The sequence below is a fragment of the Argopecten irradians genome, chromosome 16, assembly GCF_041381155.1.
Source record: "Argopecten irradians isolate NY chromosome 16, Ai_NY, whole genome shotgun sequence".
Lineage (NCBI taxonomy): Eukaryota > Metazoa > Mollusca > Bivalvia > Pectinida > Pectinidae > Argopecten > Argopecten irradians.
This window is the reverse complement of record NC_091149.1, coordinates 7,701,812-7,722,128: the sequence shown is the minus strand read 5'-3', so window position 1 is coordinate 7,722,128 and position 20,317 is coordinate 7,701,812. Positions and strand designations below refer to the sequence as shown.

Here is a 20,317-nt window from a genome sequence, read left to right as displayed (position 1 = left end):
GGTTTTAGTGGTCACACCTGACTGGACTTAGTGCACTGCTAGTTTACCTGTATGGGGGTTTTAGTGGTCAAACCTGACTGGACATAGTGCACTGCTAGTTTACCTGTATGGGGGTTTTAGTGGTCAAACCTGACTGGACTTAGTGCACTGCTAGTTTACCTGTATGGGGGTTTTAGTGGTCAAACCTGACTGGACTTAGTGCACTGCTAGTTTACCTTACCTGTATGGGGTCAACGACTTATACGCTAGTTACTGTCAAAAACTGACTGGACATAGTGCACTGCTAGTTTACCTGTATGGGGTTTTAGTGGTCAAACCTGACTGGACATAGTGCACTGCTAGTTTACCTGTATGGGGGTTTTAGTGGTCAAACCTGACTGGACACATAGTGCACTGCTAGTTTACCTATATAGGGGTTTTAGTGGTCAAACTTGACTAGACTTAGTGCACTGCTAGTTTACCTGTATGGGGGTTTTAGTGGTCAAACTTGACTGGACTTAGTGCACTGCTAGTTTACCTGTATGGGGGTTTTAGTGGTCAAACATGACTGGACTTAGTGCACTGCTAGTTTACCTGTATGGGGGTTTTAGTGGTCAAACATGACTGGACTTAGTGCACTGCTAGTTTACCTGTATGGGGGTTTTAGTGGTCAAACCTGACTGGACATAGTGCACTGCTAGTTTACCTGTATAGGGGTTTTAGTGGTCAAACTTGACTAGACTTAGTGCACTGCTAGTTTACCTGTATGGGGGTTTTAGTGGTCAAACATGACTGGACACATAGTGCACTGCTAGTTTACCTGTATGGGGGTTTTAGTGGTCAAACTTGACTAGACTTAGTGCACTGCTAGTTTACCTGTATGGGGGTTTTAGTGGTCAAACCTGACTGGACTTAGTGCACTGCTAGTTTACCTGTATGGGGGTTTTAGTGGTCAAACCTGACTGGACACATAGTGCACTGCTAGTTTACCTGTATGGGGGTTTTAGTGGTCACACATGACTGGACATAGTGCACTGCTAGTTTACCTGTATGGGGGTTTTAGTGGTCACACATGACTGGACCATAGTGCACTGCTAGTTGACCTGTATGGGGGTTTTAGTGGTCACACATGACTGGCCATAGTGCACTGCTAGTTGACCTGTATGGGGGTTTTAGTGGTCACACATGACTGGCCATAGTGCACTGCTAGTTGACCTGTATGGGGGTTTTAGTGGTCACACATGACTGGACATAGTGCACTGCTAGTTTACCTGTATGGGGGTTTTAGTGGTCAAACCTGTGGGACTGGACATAGTGCACTGCTAGTTTTACCTGTATGGGGGTTTTAGTGGTCAAACCTGACTGGACTTAGTGCACTGCTAGTTTACCTGTATGGGGGTTTTAGTGGTCAAACCTGACTGGACTTAGTGCACTGCTAGTTTACCTGTATGGGGGTTTTAGTGGTCAAACCTGACTGGACATAGTGCACTGCTAGTTTTTTGTGAACACATGTATATATTTACCTTATAGTCTGGGACAGTAGTGCTAACTGACTGACTTTGAGCTACCTGTTTTACCTGTATGGGGGTTTATGTGTCACTGACCCAATGACATATGTTATGTTTACACACTAGGTAACACATGTATATATACTTATATTTTAGAGTGTCAGGGACCTCTGGAGACAGTAATCAGGTTAGAGTTCTGTCTGTGTTCAATAATGTAGGAAGAATTGTCATGACATGTTTTACCTGAATGACCTTGATTATTGGTAAACCTAATTAATTACATAACTCCTTCTATTTTTTTTTTCACATTCACTTATCAGCTACTTTATATATTTAGTCTTTAGTCTTTACTTTTGATTCATACATTTGTTCTGTTTCAGCTGGCTTTCAGCTGGCTCATAATTGTACCTTTTGGGACCGCAAAGGGAAGTTTACTCCTTTTCAAAAATATCCGACACAGTTGCCTCTTCATAAATGACCTGAGTATTAATTGGTGAGTATAAGTCGGTTTTCTCTATATTTTATTTGAGTTGTCTCCCTTACACTGTAGGTCTCTGGTGAAGGGCTCATTTATCAGTCAGACGATTTAGATTTAGAGATAAAGTAATGCTATCACAGCCAGATCATATAACTGACTTACTATCTATTTACATTAATATTTCAGTATAAGATAAGTTTTTTCCTGTTTTCTTTTTTGGTCCTAGTAATGGGGTGGACTTAGTAGTGCTGCTAGTTTACCTGGTCATGGGGTCATAGTGTCCATCTGATCCCGGTCCATCTGGTCCTGTGTCCATCTTTGATTGTTCCTTTGTCCGTCTGGTCCTGGTTTTCCATCTGATGGGGGTTTCCTGGTCAATCTTGGACTGTCCTCGTGTCCACTGATCCTGGTTTATGTGGTCATGGGTTTTAGTGGTCCAAACCTGACTGGACATAGTGTGGTCACTGGTCCATTGGTCCTGGTATGGGGGTTTTGTGGTCCTGGTTGTCTGTCTAGGTCCTGGTACTTTCCTGTCCAGGGTCTTCTGGTCCCTTTACTGGTGTGGTCACTGTCATTTGGTCCATCTGTATCAAGGGGTCCATCTGGCTCTGGGTCACCTGGTCATGGACCATGACTGGTCCTGTACCTGTTCCATCTGGTTATAGGTCTTCTGGTCCTGGGTCCATCTGGTCCTGGTTTTTGTGTCCTGGACTGGATGCACTGCTAGTTTCCTGGTATCAGGGGTTTTAGTGGTCCTCACTGGACAGTCCATCTGGTCTTGGTTCCATCTGGTCCTCGGTCCATCTGGTCATGTCTTTAGGAATACCGTATTCGACCCTACTAAGCACCCCTCATTACCTTTTTGAGGCCTCAATTTCAATTGCCCAGTCTTAAATAAAGACCAAAACTACACAAAACTGTCTGCACATTGGTATTTATAGACAGGTTGGGGGTTTTACCTGGTCAAACTGACTGGAACAGTAGTGTCACACAGTTAGTCTATATATAGATAGGTTTTATTAGTATTCAAACTCTGACTGACCTGACTCTTGACTGCTACTTTTACCTGTATGGGGATTTTAGTGGTAGACACTGGACATTGTGCACTGTAGTTTACCTGTATGGGGTTTTAGTGGTCATAGAGACAGGTTGGATGACCTTTTTACACAGTTGGTACTTTATAGACAAGTTTTACTGACCTCTTGACCTCTGACATGGTTGGTCTTGGTACTAGGACAGGTTGTTTACTGACATCTCTACACAGCTGGTCTTTATAGACAGGTCAAACTTTGACCTGTCTACCTGTGTATACAGTTTGTCTTTATAGACAGGTTTTACTTTGACCTCTTGACCTCTCTACACAGTTGGTCTTTATAGATAGGTTTGACTGACCCATTGTTTACTGTACATGGTTGTTTTAGTGTTAAGGGTTGGACTGACATTTCTACTACTGCTAGTTGGTCTTTATAGACAGGTTTTTACTGACCCCTTGACCTCTGTATACAGTTGATCTTTAAAGATAGGTTGGACCGACATCTTTAACTTTCACAGCTGGTCTTTATATACAGTCATTGGGTGTTTAGGTTGTGACTTGTGACATGTATAAGTTTGATCTTCATTTAGTGACAGGAACTGACTAACCTCTTGACCTGTGTTTGCTAGGTTTACTGTATGTTTTAGAGACAGGTTTGACTGACCCCTTGACTAGACTGTACATGGTTTACTTTATAAACAGGTTTTTAGACTGACCTTTGTATACAGTGACTGATCTTTATAGACATGTTGGACTGACATCTTTACACAGCTGGTCTTGATAGACAGGTTGGACTAACCTCTGACCTGTGCTTTACAGTTTTCTTTATAGGGGTTTTAGTGGTGACCTCTTGACCTCTAGTGCACAGGTACCCCCCCTAGACCGGCCAAGTGCTCCACAGATCAGTACCGATGTGTGCCAATCGTCAATATATTGATGCACTACAAAAGTGTGTTACGCCATCATGGACTGTGAGTAGTCATGACTGACGAGCGAGGCTGTCTGTCGTAAGTTTACCTGTACTGCATGTCATGGTGTTTTTTGTTTGTATATTTAAGTTGTCTGTGCAAAATTTTCATATAGTTTGGTCAAAGTCCTGTTCATGTTGTAGTTTATGAACTAACTTGTTGGTCAGGAAGTGAACTGTTTAAAGTTTAAACAATGGCAGATGTTCCCAGACCTGTACAGATCTCAGTGACAGTGGATACTACTGTTCCTGTCAGGAAGGGTACAAGATTGCTGTCAACGATCGCAAGTCCTGTGAAGGTGAGTTCATGGTCAACGATACTAAATCCTGTGTAGGTGAGTTATACAGTCAATGATACCAAATCCTGTGAAGGTGAGTTCGTGGTCAACGATACTAAATCCTGTGAAGTTGAGATTGAAAATGCTGTAGTGATCACAGTTTTTAGTTGATGACTAGAATTTTGGTGTTTTTGAAATATACTTCATATTTTTTATAGAAAAAAAAAAAAAAAATATCTTTGGTAGTTACAAATTACACTGTATGGGGTTTTAGTGGTCAAACCTGACTGACAAGTGCAATGCAAAAAAGGTGAGTTACAACTGAAAATTGTGAGACTTTTGGTAATCGAAGTACTTTACCTCTTTTTCCAACATATATTTTTTAACTTGTCTGTACTGGTTCAAGATCATCATTTGCTTTTATATACATGAAACCTGACTGGAAAAAAAACTATGTATTCTATCAGTTTTATTGGTCAAAATATTGAAGCAGTTTGCTACATGTATGAAGGGTTGTTATTTCACAGATGTTGATGAGTGCAATAAATATATAATAAATATGTAACAATCTAATACTACTTATTATATGAAGTGATTTTGTTGATTCCCACAGGTTTTACTTTGGGCTGTTAATGCACTGCTTGTTTTACCTTATGGGGTTTTATGGTCAAAAAAAACAAAACAAACAACTTTGTTTTACTGTATAATGAATTTTTGTTTTATGAACAAACTGTGGTTATCAATTTTACCTGTAACTGTGTGTTACTGTTACAGTATATAATAAACTGTTTTTATTGGTCAAACCACAGACGTTGAGTGCACTGCTAGTGTGCTGTATGGGGAACATTTTACTGTGCACAGCAGTGTAAGAATGTGAAAATGGGATCATGTGACAAATGTGTTTACCTGTGTATGACGGATCAACCTGACTGGACTTAGTGGCAAAGGAACGCACTGTAAACCCAAAGGTTAGTTTTACACACAAAAATGATCAAATCTAAATCCAAAAATTAACAATTTGGTGGTCATAGTCCATCGAGAGCCTATTCATCGTTTTGTATAAAAATGGCTTCTTGTCATAGAGTTCTGCTGTTTGTTTGTAACCACATTTGGCCTATTAAATTGAAAAAATGTCCTTATAAATAAGGAATTTTTAAACAAAACTGGGCCCTGCAAGTCTCACTCCCCGATTAGGTTATATATACATTCAAAAGTTTTTGCTGAAACGTTTTGGTTGTTTAATTCAAACTGAATTTGGACTCTCAGTCAAGATTTCATTACAATGGGGGCAGATTTTAGTGCACAAAACTCTGATACTATTATCATTTCAGGTGGACAACTGTTGATCTTCTTCACCAGTGGCCACGAGGTACTTAGTGGTCACACAGGTCATCCCCCGATTTAAAGGCGTACTCCGGAACATTTTAGTGGTCAAACTGACTGACGCCACATGGGGGCACTAGACGTTGATGTGGATCGTCGCCTTCTTTACTTTTCTGATCTATCATTGATGAAGATGAAAGAGCGTAGGGGGGTGACGATATAAAGAATGGTGGCCCGCCGCGTCCCCAGGATTTAAACGCAGATGTGACCCAGGTGGAGGGGGATCGCCATTGATTGGGTAACAAAGTAGGTCAAGAGTCAAATGACTAAAATTAGTAAGAATAAAATTATTAATAGATGCAGGTGACAGACAAGAATGACTGGACTTAATGAGTGCACTTAATTTACCTGAAATGTTTTCTGTGACTTAACACTGCTAGTTTTACCTGTATGGAATTTTTCAATCAAAACATGAAATTAAATAGTTTTCAATGCGTTTTAATGAATACAGTTGTCTAATCTAATGAACAGTTTAATGCTTTCTATTTATTAAAGGTTATCTGAAAGTGGTCAAAACTGTTTTATAGTAAAAACTCCAAGTTTTAATTCCATCAAGGTTTGTAGTGTGTTTGTTATGTAAAGGACAGATAGTGAACTCTTTTAATCTTATATCATTTTTGACTGTCTGAAATTATTATAGTTTTGATATGTTTCTTCCAGAATATTTATTGGACTGTTTCGAGTCGGCGGACGATCTCTGTTGCCCTAGACGACTTCGATACCAGAAGACCTTTTTAAGGGATGACTTGGTTCATCCTCTGGCTATAATTGTCAAACCCTAAACTGGGGTAAGTAGTTAGGATTGATCCTTCAGAGTTACCTCCCCTTCATACATTATTTTACACAGGACTGGACCCCTTTAACCTTCATTGTCATTTTTATATTGGTCCCTAAACTGGAGGCTTAGTAAGTTAGGATTGATCCTTCAGGAGTTACCTCCTTCATACATTATTTGTACATTTGCACTGCTAGTTTACCTAAAGAATAGGGGTTTTAATGTTGTCACCCCTGTCTGGTCTGGCGTCACGCGTCGGCTGAGGTCACCTATATTATGGGTCCCATTAGTGTTCAAACCTGTTTTTGATGCACTTTAGTTTAATGTATTCTGTACAATTTAGTGGTAAACATGACTGTAGTGATAAACTTTACTAGATTTTTTACCTTCCTAATGTGTATGGATGCTGCACGTGATAATACAACTGGAAGTTAGTGCACTGGGGCCCTTTACCTGTATGGGGGTTTTGAGTCTGTTAATTTGTCATATTTCCATGTTTAAATAGTAAATACTTGAACATCAACTTCTTCTGAATAGGTGAGCTTTGTTGTACTACAGCTCTTGTTTCCCTTAACCATCATTTTCAACAAACTGAACTGAATAAATAGACAATTTTTTACTATGGAGTTACTCTGTATTTCCTGTTTTTTGGTCAAACCTTTTGATCTACAGCCACAAGAGAAGTTCTCCCCTTTTAGTCCTTTACTTGCTCTAACATTAACCTTTAACTTCAGTATTACTTAACACAAAGGAGTTATTACTCCCCTAGGACCCTCTAACTTATCAACTTTAAACCTAACAAACTATACTGGTACTCAAGACCACCAACCAAGGAGTTATCTCTCCCCTTTTACCTCCTGTAACTTATCAAATTAAACTTAATATTACTGGTACCTCACTTAGTCACTACTGGAGTTATCTCTGTCTTTTTACCTCCTTTACCTTATCACATTAAACTTAATTATAACGGGGGGTTTTAGTCAAAACCACTGACAAAGGAGTTATTCACTGCTTGTTTTGCTATGGTTTTTTTTTTTTTGTCAGATTTGATAATTAAAGCTAGTTTACCTGATGGGGGTTTTTGCTGTACTGGACAGATGATGGCTTAGTGCACAGTCAGTCCAAAAATTTAACAGGCTTGGATGACTGGTGAGGAACGATTTTCAGTTGGTCTTCATACACGGCTTGGCCGACCAACAACAGGACTAACCCTTGATGACCACATGGATGACAGACTTTACTGGTGCGACTCCAAGGAAAAACCTGTAATGAGTCCATCAAGCTGGAGTAATGTCAGACAGGGTCATCGTCGTCGGGAAAGGTGAGGTCAAAGGTCATTACCTGTTGGTAGTTTTTAGTGTGTGAACTGACTGGAGTTGGTCAAGGTCACAGTTTACCTGTGATGTCATTTACTTTGATCTAAAACACAACTATAAAACAGTTTTTAGTAGTTGTGTTTTCTTTTTTATGTAGTTTACTGGAAACTATCACATGGACATGGTTTTTATTTTTTTTTACTATAAATCAAGATATAGATTCACTAGCTTTTCTTAGATATTTGGGTTTTCAAGATGTAAGACTCATAATGCTAACCACTGACTGGACTGAGTACTATAGTTTACAACTTTTTACATGCGGATCACATCACACAATTTTTTGTAAACATTGCCTGATCTCGGGGTTTTGTCCTCAAACCTAAGACCACACTCCATCCAGGGAAAGATCCTTAGTGTTACTCATTCATTTAATTTTTTCAACAGAGGAAAAAATCATCTAAAAGAAGGTATAAATTTTACTTATGGGGGTCTTATTGCTCAGGTTTATTTGAAGGTCTTTTTATCAAACTTTGTTTTTGATTGCAAAAGTTTTCATTTTAAAACGCCCAACTCCTATTATAATAAGTTTTTTGAATATCTTTCAGGCCTAGACAATCCCGTCAGTTTGGATGTACTTGGAGACTCATTTTGATATATACTGGGCTTCCCAACAAATGGGCGCCGTCATGAAGATGGATATTTTTGGGCGCTGTGTCAACGTCACACGTCACTACCTGACTGGACTAGTTTAGCTACTGCCCCCTAGTGTCAGAATATGGCTGCACCCGAAACGTCACAATATTTATCAGGTAAAATTACTATTAGGTATTTATTTACAACTGTACAAAAAAGCATTGAGGACGATTAATGGTTCATGAAAATGTGAAGAGAAACAAATAAAATGGTTGACCCATATGTATTGTAAGAAATGTTCTGATTTATATTTGCAATGCTTGGAACCTGTATTAAGTTAATTATCCATTTGCCAAGTATTTCTGTATGATAATGTAGAAATATGTTTACATTCAAGTTACAAACCGTATATGACTATATTTATATCTGACTAAATATCTTTATGTATGTAAATGGTCTAGTTTTGTACTATAGTAATTTGATTGAGGCTTGTTATGTTGTGTCTCAATAAAAACCAGTCTGATAGAACAAGCTAGTAAACTGTATGTTTTTTAATTGCCTCAGTGAAAAACCAATGTTTCTGACGATGACTGGTGAGAAGTGTAGTTTGCCTGTTTGCCGAACCTGACGGAGCTGCTTGGCTTGTACCTGTATGGTTCACAGTGTATGTGGTCAACACCTACGACACAGTGTGACGCAGGTGAGACTGTTAAATTTAAGACTTTTATCTTAACAGCATGGGAATCATCCAAACCGTCCCCATTGGTAAATGTCTGTCTGAATATTTGATATTGTAAATGTTACTATCTATAGTTTACAATCATCCAAACCGTCCCCATCTTAATGTTGTCCTGTACTGAATATTTGTTTAGACTTTTATCTTACAGCGTAAAATCTTCCAAACCATCCCCATCTAAATGTCCTGTCTGAATATTCCATAGTGCATAGTAACAGTTTATCTTACAGGTGGGAATCATTAGACTGTACTGGAGTCATCTAAATGTGTCCTGTCTGAATATTTCATTTTCCTGTATGGGGTCCATTTTTCTTACAGCGTGGGAATCATCCAAACCGTCTAGTTTATCTAAATGTTGTCCTGATGTTATTAGTTTATATTAAGGCATTTTATTTACAGCTGCACTGAATCATCCAAACCGTCCCCATGATATGTGGTCCCATATGTTCTGTCTGAATCTGTAATATTTCATATGGTAAAACTTGTCTTCTTATCCAGTTTGGGAATATTCAAGTCCCCATTAAATGTTCCAGGTGTTAACTTCATGAATATTTCATTTGACAACATAACACTTTATCTTATACAGTCTGGGAATTTATGGGTAAACCATCCCTATCTGTTCTGACGTTTCGAACTGTCTGACTTTTTTTAAGACATTTATTTACAGCGTGGGGAATCATCCAAACCGTCCCCATCTGGAACCTGTCTGAATATTTTAATTTTTGTCCTGTGTAACTTGTTCAGCGTGACATCCAAACCGTCCCCATCTAAATGTATGTCTGAAAATCATTTCTTTCCATATTACAGTACTGGTGGTATCATCAAAGTGTTTCACCATCTAAATGTTCTTTCATGAGCTGTATTAGGTGTCTGTATCTGTTGGTTTTATTAAGACTTTTCTTACAGTTATGGGAATATCCAAACCGTCCCCAATTTCAAGTCCTATGAAACTGAATAATGTTTAAATTTATTAAGACTTTTATCTTACAATAATGGTACAATGTACATCCACCGTTTACCATCTAAATGTTTCCTGTATGAATTTGTGTAAAAATGTGCAAGTGTATAAGTCTAGTTACATTATTGCTGGGTTCGTCTATATATGGTAATTTGTACTATATGTATAAATATTTCTGTAGTTTCATTATTTACTGTATATTCCAGTGTGCAAGTACATAAGTTGTTCCCTTTACTAATCTGGTGGTCCATTGGTTACTGAATCCATCTTTTGATCATTTCAGACATATTTATCAACATATGTTCTGGACCCATATGTTTACACATGATTTAAACATGTATATATATATATTAGAGTCTGGAGACAGTAGGCTAGTGTCTGAGACATTGGCTACTGTTTGTTTGCGCAGGACTGACGTCACAATATGGCTGGACCCATTTGTTTACACTGGTAACCTAGGTAACCTGTCTGTATATATAATATTAGAGTCTGGAGACAGTTGGCTAGCTGTTTGAATTTCCGCGGACTGACGTCACAATATGGCTGGACCCCATATATGTTTACACTGGTAACACATGTATATATTTTTATTAGAGTCTGGAGACAGTAGGCTAGCTGTTTGAAGTTTGCCACTGACTGACATCACAATATGGCTGGACCCATATGTTTACACTAGGTAACACATGTATATGTATTTATATTAGAGTCTGGAACATGTGTAGGTTCATACCAATATATTTGTTTGCCTGACTTATTTGTTTCAATATTTATATAATTATAATTACATTTATCACAATATGTTTCAATGTTGGACTGGTTGTCATCTGGTATTATGTCATTTTTTATTACAGTACAAACATTTTGTTCACTGCATGTGTACATGGTATAATACCAGACTATTCCTGTTCCTCCTGTATAAAACTGTCTTTTGGTTTTATGATGTAGGTCTTGTCCAGAGTCAGTGGGCTTACTGTCTTGAAGTTTGATACATATGCCATCAAAATGAATATCAATCCTTGTGTCCATATGTTTACATATATTAAATTAAAACATGATATAATTTGTATATTTTATTTATATTAGAGTCTGGAGACAGTAGTACTAGCTGTTTGAAGTTTGCCGCGGACTGACAATTGGTAAAGATCATTGGATATGACTGGATAGTGGTCCATATATGTTTACACTAGGTAACACATGTATATATATTTTTATATATTAGAGTCTGGAGACAGTAGGCTATGCTGTTTGAAGTTTGCCGCGGACTGACGTCACAATCATATTTGGACTTCTGGTTTCCCTGATCACTTTTTAAATCTGTCCATATAGACTGGGTTCTGTCTGGAAGTTCCAGTTCCTTTGAGTTCTGTCTGTGTTCAATAATGTAGTCAAGATTTGTCACAAGTCACTTGTCCTTGAATGACCTTTGATTATTTAAATCTAATTAATTACATAACTCCTTCTTTTTGTTTTCACATTTTCTTATCAGCTACTGGGGTCAGTCTTTTCTTTTATTGATTCATACATTTGTTCCGTTCTGTTTCAGCTGGCTTATCATAATTGTCCGTCTTTTTGGTCCATGGGAGTTAACTTCCTCCTTATGGTCCTAAATGGTCCTGACACAGTTGCCTGTATATAGTATTAATTGGTGAGTATGGTGTCGGTTTTCTGGTTTATTTTATTTGAGTACTGTCCATTTACACTGGTCTCTGGTCGGTCCATCTGGTCCTGGAGATAAAGTAATGCTATCAACAGCCAGATCATATAACTGTCTTATCCGGTACCTGGTTATTTGAGTATCAGATAAGTTTTCCCCCTCTTTTTTCCTAGTAATGGGTCCCTGTCTGCTCTTTCTGATGTTTGTTAATCTGATCCCTGTCCATCGTTCCCCCTTGTTACCGTCTGGTCTGTCTTCTTGGCCCGTCGGTCCTGGTTGTCTGTCCTTGTTCCCCGTTCTGTTCCCCTTGGTTGTCGGTTCCTGGGTCGTCTGGTCCATTGGTACTGAGTTACAGTCCAGAGTCTATTTGGCTCCATGTGTCCTGGTGCTGAGTCCAAATGGTGGTCCCTGGTCCAATCTGAGATCCCCCGTTCCATCTTGTCTGTTCCGCCTGGTCCTGGTCACTTTGTCTGGTCCGTCCCAGGTTCCATCTGGTCCTCGTCCATCTTGGTCCTGGTTTGTCTGGTCCTGGCAATCTGGGTCCTGGTCGAGCCGGTTCCTGGTCGCATCTGGTCCTGGTTTCGTCCTGGTCCTGGTCCCGCCTGTTCCAGTCCATCTGGTTCCTGGTTTCATCTGGGTCCTGGTCCATCTGGTATCCTGTCCCTCTGGTACCAGGTCCTCATACATCATGTCTTTAGGATTTACTGTTGTTCCGACCCAAATAAAGTCGCTCATGTCCCCTATAAGCACCCCTCATGCCTTTTTGAGGCCGCTCTCGATTTCCAATTGTCCCAGTTCTTAAATAAATGACCAAAACTACACAAAAAACTGTATAGATTGTGCAATAAATTTGTACTTTTAAGCATATTTTTTTTTTTTTCTTCAACTTTTTTTAACCGCCAACTGGGCGCTTATTGGGTCGAATAGGGGTACTTTGATTCATAATTTGTAAGTAAATCAAAAGATAACCCAAAGATCAGTCAGAATTTATATTCTGATTATAATTTTTTATTATGTATTACACAATTTCTCAAAGATAGTAGCTATAGACATTTATATACACTGTATCCCTGTCTCTGTATCATGAACTGTTACTGTTTGCAATTATTTACATTAATAATTAATAAAATTCATTCCGATATTTTAAGAAGTAAACACTAAAAAATTGGAAAATAAAAATGGCCGATTATGTCTGAAGGTTTGTTTACATTATAGTGATCCAATGGATTAAATCATTGTCTAAATAAATAAATAATGTAAAGATACACTGTAAGTATTAAACTGTCTTGTGTGCATTATTCCTGTAAAGCTTCTGGCATCTATATAGACCATAGATTTCATAAAAAAGATAGTTTAAACCGCTTAAATATCCGAGAGATCCAAATGTAAACTAAAAAATATGGCGGAGGAGGAAGATGCTGAATTTGGTTACATAGAAATGTACAATGTGGATTACTAAGTAAAATAGGATAAATTATGGTAAATAATGGGAAAAGGTAGTGAACTGGTACTCCCTGTGTTTATATCTTGGAAACAATAATCACAAGTTACTAAAGCCTTAAAGCTCAATTGTTTTGATTCACTGGTATTACAGAATGAATAACACATATTCCAGGGTAATAAAATCATTAATACCTTTGTATGAACAATGTATTCAAGTTATAAATGGGGCGAAACTTTTGACATGTTATTTTCTCTTCAGTAATCTATGAACTAATAGAAAAACCAGATTTCATGAATTAAGCTGTGAAAATCATTTGAATGGACAAACAAACATGTATGGTGCGCTGCTTTGTAAACATTAGTTACACCACTGAATTTATCCACTGTAAAAATCTAGCTGTTTATGTCTTATGTATGTTTAGATGGAAATATACATGTAGAAATCACTTATCACGGCTAGTAGAAGTTTTACACAGCTATCACACCCTGCTGTACTGTAGTAGTTTTTATCACAGCTATCACACCCTGCTGTACTGTAGTAGTTTTATCACAGCTATCACACCCTGCTGTACTGTAGTAGTAGTTTTATCACAGCTATCACACCCTGCTGTACTGATAGTAGTTTTATCACAGCTATCACACCCTGCTGTACTGTATTAGTTTTATCACAGCTATCACACCCTGCTGTACTGTAGTAGTTTTTTATCACAGCTATCACACCCTGCTGTACTGTAGTAGTTTTTATCACAGCTATCACACCCTGCTGTACTGTAGTAGTTTTATCACAGCTATCACACCCTGCTGTACTGTAGTAGTTTTATCACAGCTATCACACCCATGCTGTACTGTAGTAGTTTTTATCACAGCTATCACACCCACTGCTGTACTGTAGTAGTTTTATCACAGCTATCACACCCTGCTGTACTGTAGTAGTTTTATCACAGCTATCACACCCTTGCTGTACTGTAGTAGTTTTCATCACAGCTATCACACCCTGCTGTACTGTAGTAGTTTTATCACAGCTATCACACCCTGCTGTACTGTAGTAGTTTTATCACAGCTATCACACCCTGCTGTACTGTAGTAGTTTTTATCACAGCTATCACACCCTGCTGTACTGTAGTAGTTTTATCACAGCTATCACACCCTGCTGTTACTGTAGTAGTTTTATCACAGCTATCACACCCTGCTGTACTGTAGTAGTTTTATCACAGCTATCACACCCTGCTGTACTGTAGTAGTTTTATCACAGCTATCACACCCTGCTGTACTGTAGTAGTTTTATCACAGCTATCACACCCTGCTGTACTGTAGTAGTTTTTATCACAGCTATCACACCCCCTGTACTGTAGTAGTTTTATCTGTAGTAGTTTTATCACAGCTATCACACCCTGCTGTACTGTAGTAGTTTTTATCACAGCTATCACACCCTGCTGTACTGTAGTAGTTTTATCACAGCTATCACACCCTGCTGTACTGTACTGTTTTAGGCTGTAGTTTTTTATCACAGGCTATCACACCCTGCTGTACTGTAGTAGTTGTAGTATTTGTATCACACGCTATCACACCCTGCTGTAACTGTATCACAGCTATCACACCTGTAACTGTATCTGTGGCCCTGTAATGTAGTAGTTTATCACAGCTATCACACCCTGCTGTGACCCCTGTCTCTAGCCGTGATGTAGGATCCAGTCCTTTACCATCAGGAACATACATCATCCCCGTATGATGAGGCTTCCCCTGAACCTAACATACACGATACCCCCAGGGGTTAAATGGTTCACCCTGCCTGTTTGTGGTGATTGTTTACATGTACTGGGGATGTCACCTCTGTATACAAACAGTTTCTGGAAGTCAGTATCCATGACAACAACATGTCCTGTTTCCATCACCACCATCATGTTTATTACTGTGATCAATCAACTGCGACATTGTTAGTGACAGGACACTCTGTGATCCTGTATGGCGTGTACACACTAATGGTTTCCCAGTCCCTGCTGCCATTGTAGTGAGTACCATCTGACCCTTGTGTGGTATATTTTGGAGACGTTTCCTGACATGCCCACAATGACATGGTTCTTTGCTGTAATACATATGCATGTAAGGACGTGTTTTAGTTGTGAATTGTTGAGTTAACTGTCCTGATAACCAGCTCCAGGATGTTGTTATTGTCTATCACAGAGCCCACAATCTGTGTGTTGTTGGTGATAGACTGATGTCATTGATCCCAGCCTTGTGTTTGTGACCTTCTGTATCACTGTGCCCTTCCTGTCCAGGAGAGTTAATGTGTACTGTAGGTATGTTACTGGTCCAGGCCTGGTTCATCAGTGGTAGGACATATAGAACAAATGTTGCACATGGAGACCACCCACTCCTCCACCACCTTGGTCTCTGTCAGTAGTGTTTTCCTGGCCACTGCTTTCTTACCTTTATCCTCTGACTGTTTGTTGTGATGAGGGTTTGTGCCTGACCGTCTGCTAATAGATACTGACCGTTTCTGGTCAGTGGATGTATAGACTTTGGCCTGAGGTGGGTGACTTTTCCTAAGGCTTGTACCAGGTGACCTTTAGGAGTATTGTTTTGGAGTTGAAGCTGACTGTATCTAAAGATAGGTTTGAGACAGGGATATGTATTCGGGGAATCTATTTCACATTTTGATGTGTCCGTATATTTCTATGTGAGAGCCCTGCTGAAGTGTTGTCTTACATTTCTGTATTTGGTGTTTAAGTTGTTTGTTCAATTTATTCAAGTTCTTGTTTGTATTTCATGTATGAGTTTTGATGTTGTCGTCTTTTAAGTTTTTGATAAAGTGAGAGTGTCTCTTCTCTAAAGCTTGTCAAGGTCTTGTTTTAATTTTATCTGTTTGCATCTTCAGTTCATGTGGATAATTTATCAAATATGTTGTCATTGTCTTTGAGGAGTGTATCTGAAGAAGGGATGTATTTCCCCATCTGTACCAGATCATTTTTTTCTGTTTCTGTCAATAAAGTTTCTGATGTCTTTGTTTCTTCTGAGGAGTGACTTCACTAAGCTCACACATTGGATGAGTTTTATGAATGGTGGAAATGCATTTTTAAACAAATTAGTTCTTGACATTTTTCACAATACAATCTAGTTTGTTTCCCCTTGTAGATGGTTACAGGTTGTCTGTCCTTCCGTACGAACTGGTAATGTTTGCTGTGCCATATTGATGAAGATGAATGTATTTGTTTTGAAATTTCTGGAAAAAATTGGAATATATATAACTGGATCAATACATTGTTTAACATAAACCAGTTGAATAAGAGATTTTATTTTGATGTTGTTAATAGCTCCTTTGTTCTATTCAGTGGTTCTAAGGGTGTACATACATTTTTTAAATATTGATTGAACATCAATGTTTTTTAAAGCTACAAGAAAATAACTACCTGATATAAATCACTGCATTCACCTGATGACACACACAGGGTACCTGGAATTAAATCAAGTTGGTCTTCCCCAGAATCTAAATCTGATGATTCAAAATGTTAGTTGAAAATTTCTCTTCCTCCTGAAATTCACAGCCAAGTGAGAAACTTACTTCCTTCTTCTCATAAAGAGGCAGATCTGGTCACTTTCCTCAGTTTCTGTCGATGAAATATTATCCCATTTCAGATCAAACTTCAATCCTGTTAATACACAAAACGTTGTACATTAAAATGAAAATAATATGTGTCCCACACAGAATAAAGACCATATCCTTAGGTCAACCGCGACGGGATAGGTGATACTAATGTAAACACAACGTTATAGCGACCAAAAATGTCTGTCTAGTTGAGGCCTGGCGATATCCGATTTTATTACTTTCCTTTTGTGCTTTTTTGTTTTTTGTCCAGGTTTGGCGCACACAACCATTTTTAAAGCAGACATAGGATTGATGTAGTAGGTCAATTTGGGGTCATGTTTACAAACCGTAGATATTTAACATACCTACAGTTCACCTGGGGATGTATTGTCTGTTGGGTATGTGTTTGGTAATTAAGTCACAGCATGTAGTGTACATGTATAGGTAGATACACCTGGGTGGTGTATTTCTGTTGGGTATGTGTATTGGGTAAGAAAATTCACAGCATGTAGTGTACATGAACGGTAGAGAAATATACAGTCATGTCTTATTTGATATTTGTATAGATTAATTTTCCTTAAATACTCGTTTAGAAATTGATATTAATTATAATATACATGTATCGGTAATTCAGGTATGGTAAAAATTTTGGTAAGTTACGATAAAAAATAGGAAAAAAAAGAACGTGAGAGAATACACAATACTGTCTGTTGAACTTGTCCTGACAGAGACTTTATACAACAAATCATGAGGTCCGTTCACAGAAAATCATTTTTTGTCTTTTTTTGTTATTCTTAACAAAGTCTTGTGGTGTCATGTCAATTTTTCATTTTTCTTTGTCTTCATTGAAAACAATTAACGTGTCAAACCTGTCTATAAAAGACAACGGCAAAGGAGAGACAGAGGAAAAATGTCTGGATGTGGAAGCTGGTTCTCTACAGTTAACATTTGAAGAGTTTGAACTTATGACCTTTTTGGAACCCTAATAGAGTGGTCCTTTATACAGAGGTGGTCTTTTATACAAGAGTGGTCTTTATACAGAGGTGGTCATTATACAGAGGAGGTCTTCCTACAGAGATGTCCTTTATAACAGAGGTGGTCTTTATATAGAGGTGTCATTATACAACAGAGGTGGTCTTTATACAGAGGTGGTCATTTATGAAATACAGAGGTGGTCATTATACAGAGGTGGTCAGGTTTATACAGAGGTGGTCATCTGTTTATACATAGAGTGGTCATTATACAGATTGGACTTTAATCAGAGGTGGGCATTTTACAGAGTGTGTTATTTACATATTGGTATAAGAGGTACTTATATAAAAGTATGGTTTTGTAGAATCTTTAAAGTTGGTCAATATACTGTGGTCTTTATACTGTGTATCACTTAAACATGTCATTCTTTTACAATATCTTTTCTAACAAGATTAAGTGAGCCGCTAGTTTGTCCGAGTGGTTTGAAGATGCCTCAAGCCACTAGCCCTCAATGCTATCACAGTTTCGAATCCATGTGGTATGTTACCAGGTACAGATTACGACAGCTTATAAGATAGTGGTTATACAGTTTCTCCAGGTACTACGAGTTTTCTTTATACAATAAAATCCCTGGCACGTCCTTACATAACCCTGGCTGTTACTTACTTGGTATATAGTAGTTGTTTATACAGGGGGTTTTAATTACAGAGGTGGCTTTTAAATTATACAGATCATAAAAATCGAGAAATTGATTAAAATTGAGTTTTCAATATTATATGACTCATAAGAATGAATTAAAATATCTTCAGGAAATAAAAATCAATTTAAGTCAAAAAACAGTCAATTATTTACGTCTGTAAAAAATTGTCAACTATACATATATAATAGGACTAAATCTTAATTCAAACCTTTTTTTATACAAGTCAAAACTCTGTATGGTATACAAACGTCTGGTTATGTCTTGGTATACTTCCAGACAAATATACCCAAATAAAGTGAGTGGTCTAGAATTATTACGAAAAAATTAATCTGTTCAAAAACTCTATCACTGATTTATACATGATTATCCTGTTAGGTGTTTAACATTATCAAAATAGTACAGCAAACAAAAATTCAAATTAATCAATTTTCCCCACACCATAATGTATCTGTTTAATTATCTTTTGGTTGCTTATGGAATCAAATTAGGGTATTACAAATTGTGGATTTTATGTAATCAATTCAGTACAAATTGAGTTTTATTCAAATGCGTGGAATTGTTTTTATTATACACATTGGCTTTGATGTATTTCTTGACCATTTTCCATTTTAGATGTTGAATACCTTATGGAAAGGAGATAAAAATTGTAAAAATTTTTACATGACAGCATTTTAATCAACACTAAAAAAACATTTGGTCCTTTACCCATACGAGGGATGTTTTAGTTGAGGTTTGACTATAGTGTACAAACTTTTTTACACAGAATTTATGAAAATCATTTTTAGGTATTCAGTTGTAATCATATAGTTTTATAACATGGTGATTTATAAAAATTTTGGGATCTCAATCACAAACATATCAACATGGTGCCCTGTCTTATAGAATAATACATTTAATGTTTTTGACAGGTATCAATTATATCCAGGTAAGTTCTTTTTCAGTGGTATTTCCATTAAAAACTGGAATTGATCTTATAGACAGAGTTTATTATTATATAATTAATTTTTGTACACAAGGTGGTGGTTAGTTAATATGAAGCTAGATTCTTAATCTCAAATCTGTACCTTATCAAAGTGGTAAACGGGGTCAAATTGAAAAGTGTCTTCTAAAATCACAAATAACAGGATCTGTTATAATGTACTGGAATTGATTCAATATGGGATTACTATATCTGATCTTTAGTCGACAAGTGTCTTTATGTCAAGGGCCTCCACTTTAACAATACTTAATATTGACAGTGTTATACATTTTGTTTAACATGGCTCTAACTGTATTAAATGAATTATACTGTAGTGTCAATCATTATTTGGTCATACAGAACCCAATAGTTCGAAAATGGCATTTAACTTACCAGAAAGGTCATTTAGAATTTGACCATATATGGAATCAATTATGTCCCTACTGATAGTGGTACAATAAAGGGTCCCATTTTAATCACCAGTTTTCTATGGTTTAGCTGTTGGAATGACATTTCACCCAAATCAGTAAAATTCATGAGTTACATGATATAATGTTGTATATTGGAGTTTTATATGACACAAATTTTGAATTTTTTGGTTTTGTAATTCTTTATGTACAATTATACTTCATTCATGAAATTTGTTTCATACTGATGCTTAAGATTTGTTTCCATCTCAGGTTGTTTAAACATTAACTACAAATTGAATGAAACGTGTGTTCAAGGGGCCTAATGTAAATATTTTTTGTTGTTGGTGTATTTAAACACACTTAGCTTTATCTATACAAACCGTTTCATTGACTATGGAGCAGAAGTCAGTTTTAATAAAACTGATTGAGTCACCTTTATGTGTCTACATTTTAAACATTTCCTGGTTGTTTTAAAAAGACCTTTTTACATCTTTATCCTATGTGTTGATGGTCTTCTAGACTCATTCTTTAACTTTGAGTTTTGGTTTTTGTT

General features: G+C 37.4%; 2 protein-coding genes and 1 pseudogene across 5 annotated transcripts in view; 1 reads left to right on the top strand and 2 right to left on the bottom strand.

Annotated features, from left to right (window-relative positions):
• The window catches only part of LOC138311140 (low-density lipoprotein receptor-related protein 2-like), a 374,749-nt gene that overhangs the window by 32,639 nt on the left and 321,793 nt on the right, over positions 1-20,317 (top strand). The gene's annotated exons all lie outside the window — the stretch shown is intronic.
• Positions 1-20,317, bottom strand: part of LOC138311149 (tripartite motif-containing protein 2-like) — a 200,937-nt pseudogene that overhangs the window by 85,550 nt on the left and 95,070 nt on the right.
• LOC138311147 (tripartite motif-containing protein 2-like) overlaps positions 1-20,317 on the bottom strand; it is a 53,602-nt gene that overhangs the window by 17,082 nt on the left and 16,203 nt on the right. The window contains exon 2 of the mRNA XM_069252615.1: positions 16,549-16,571. The gene's annotated coding sequence lies outside the window, so the exon portion shown is untranslated. The remainder of the gene's footprint in view (positions 1-16,548; positions 16,572-20,317) is intronic.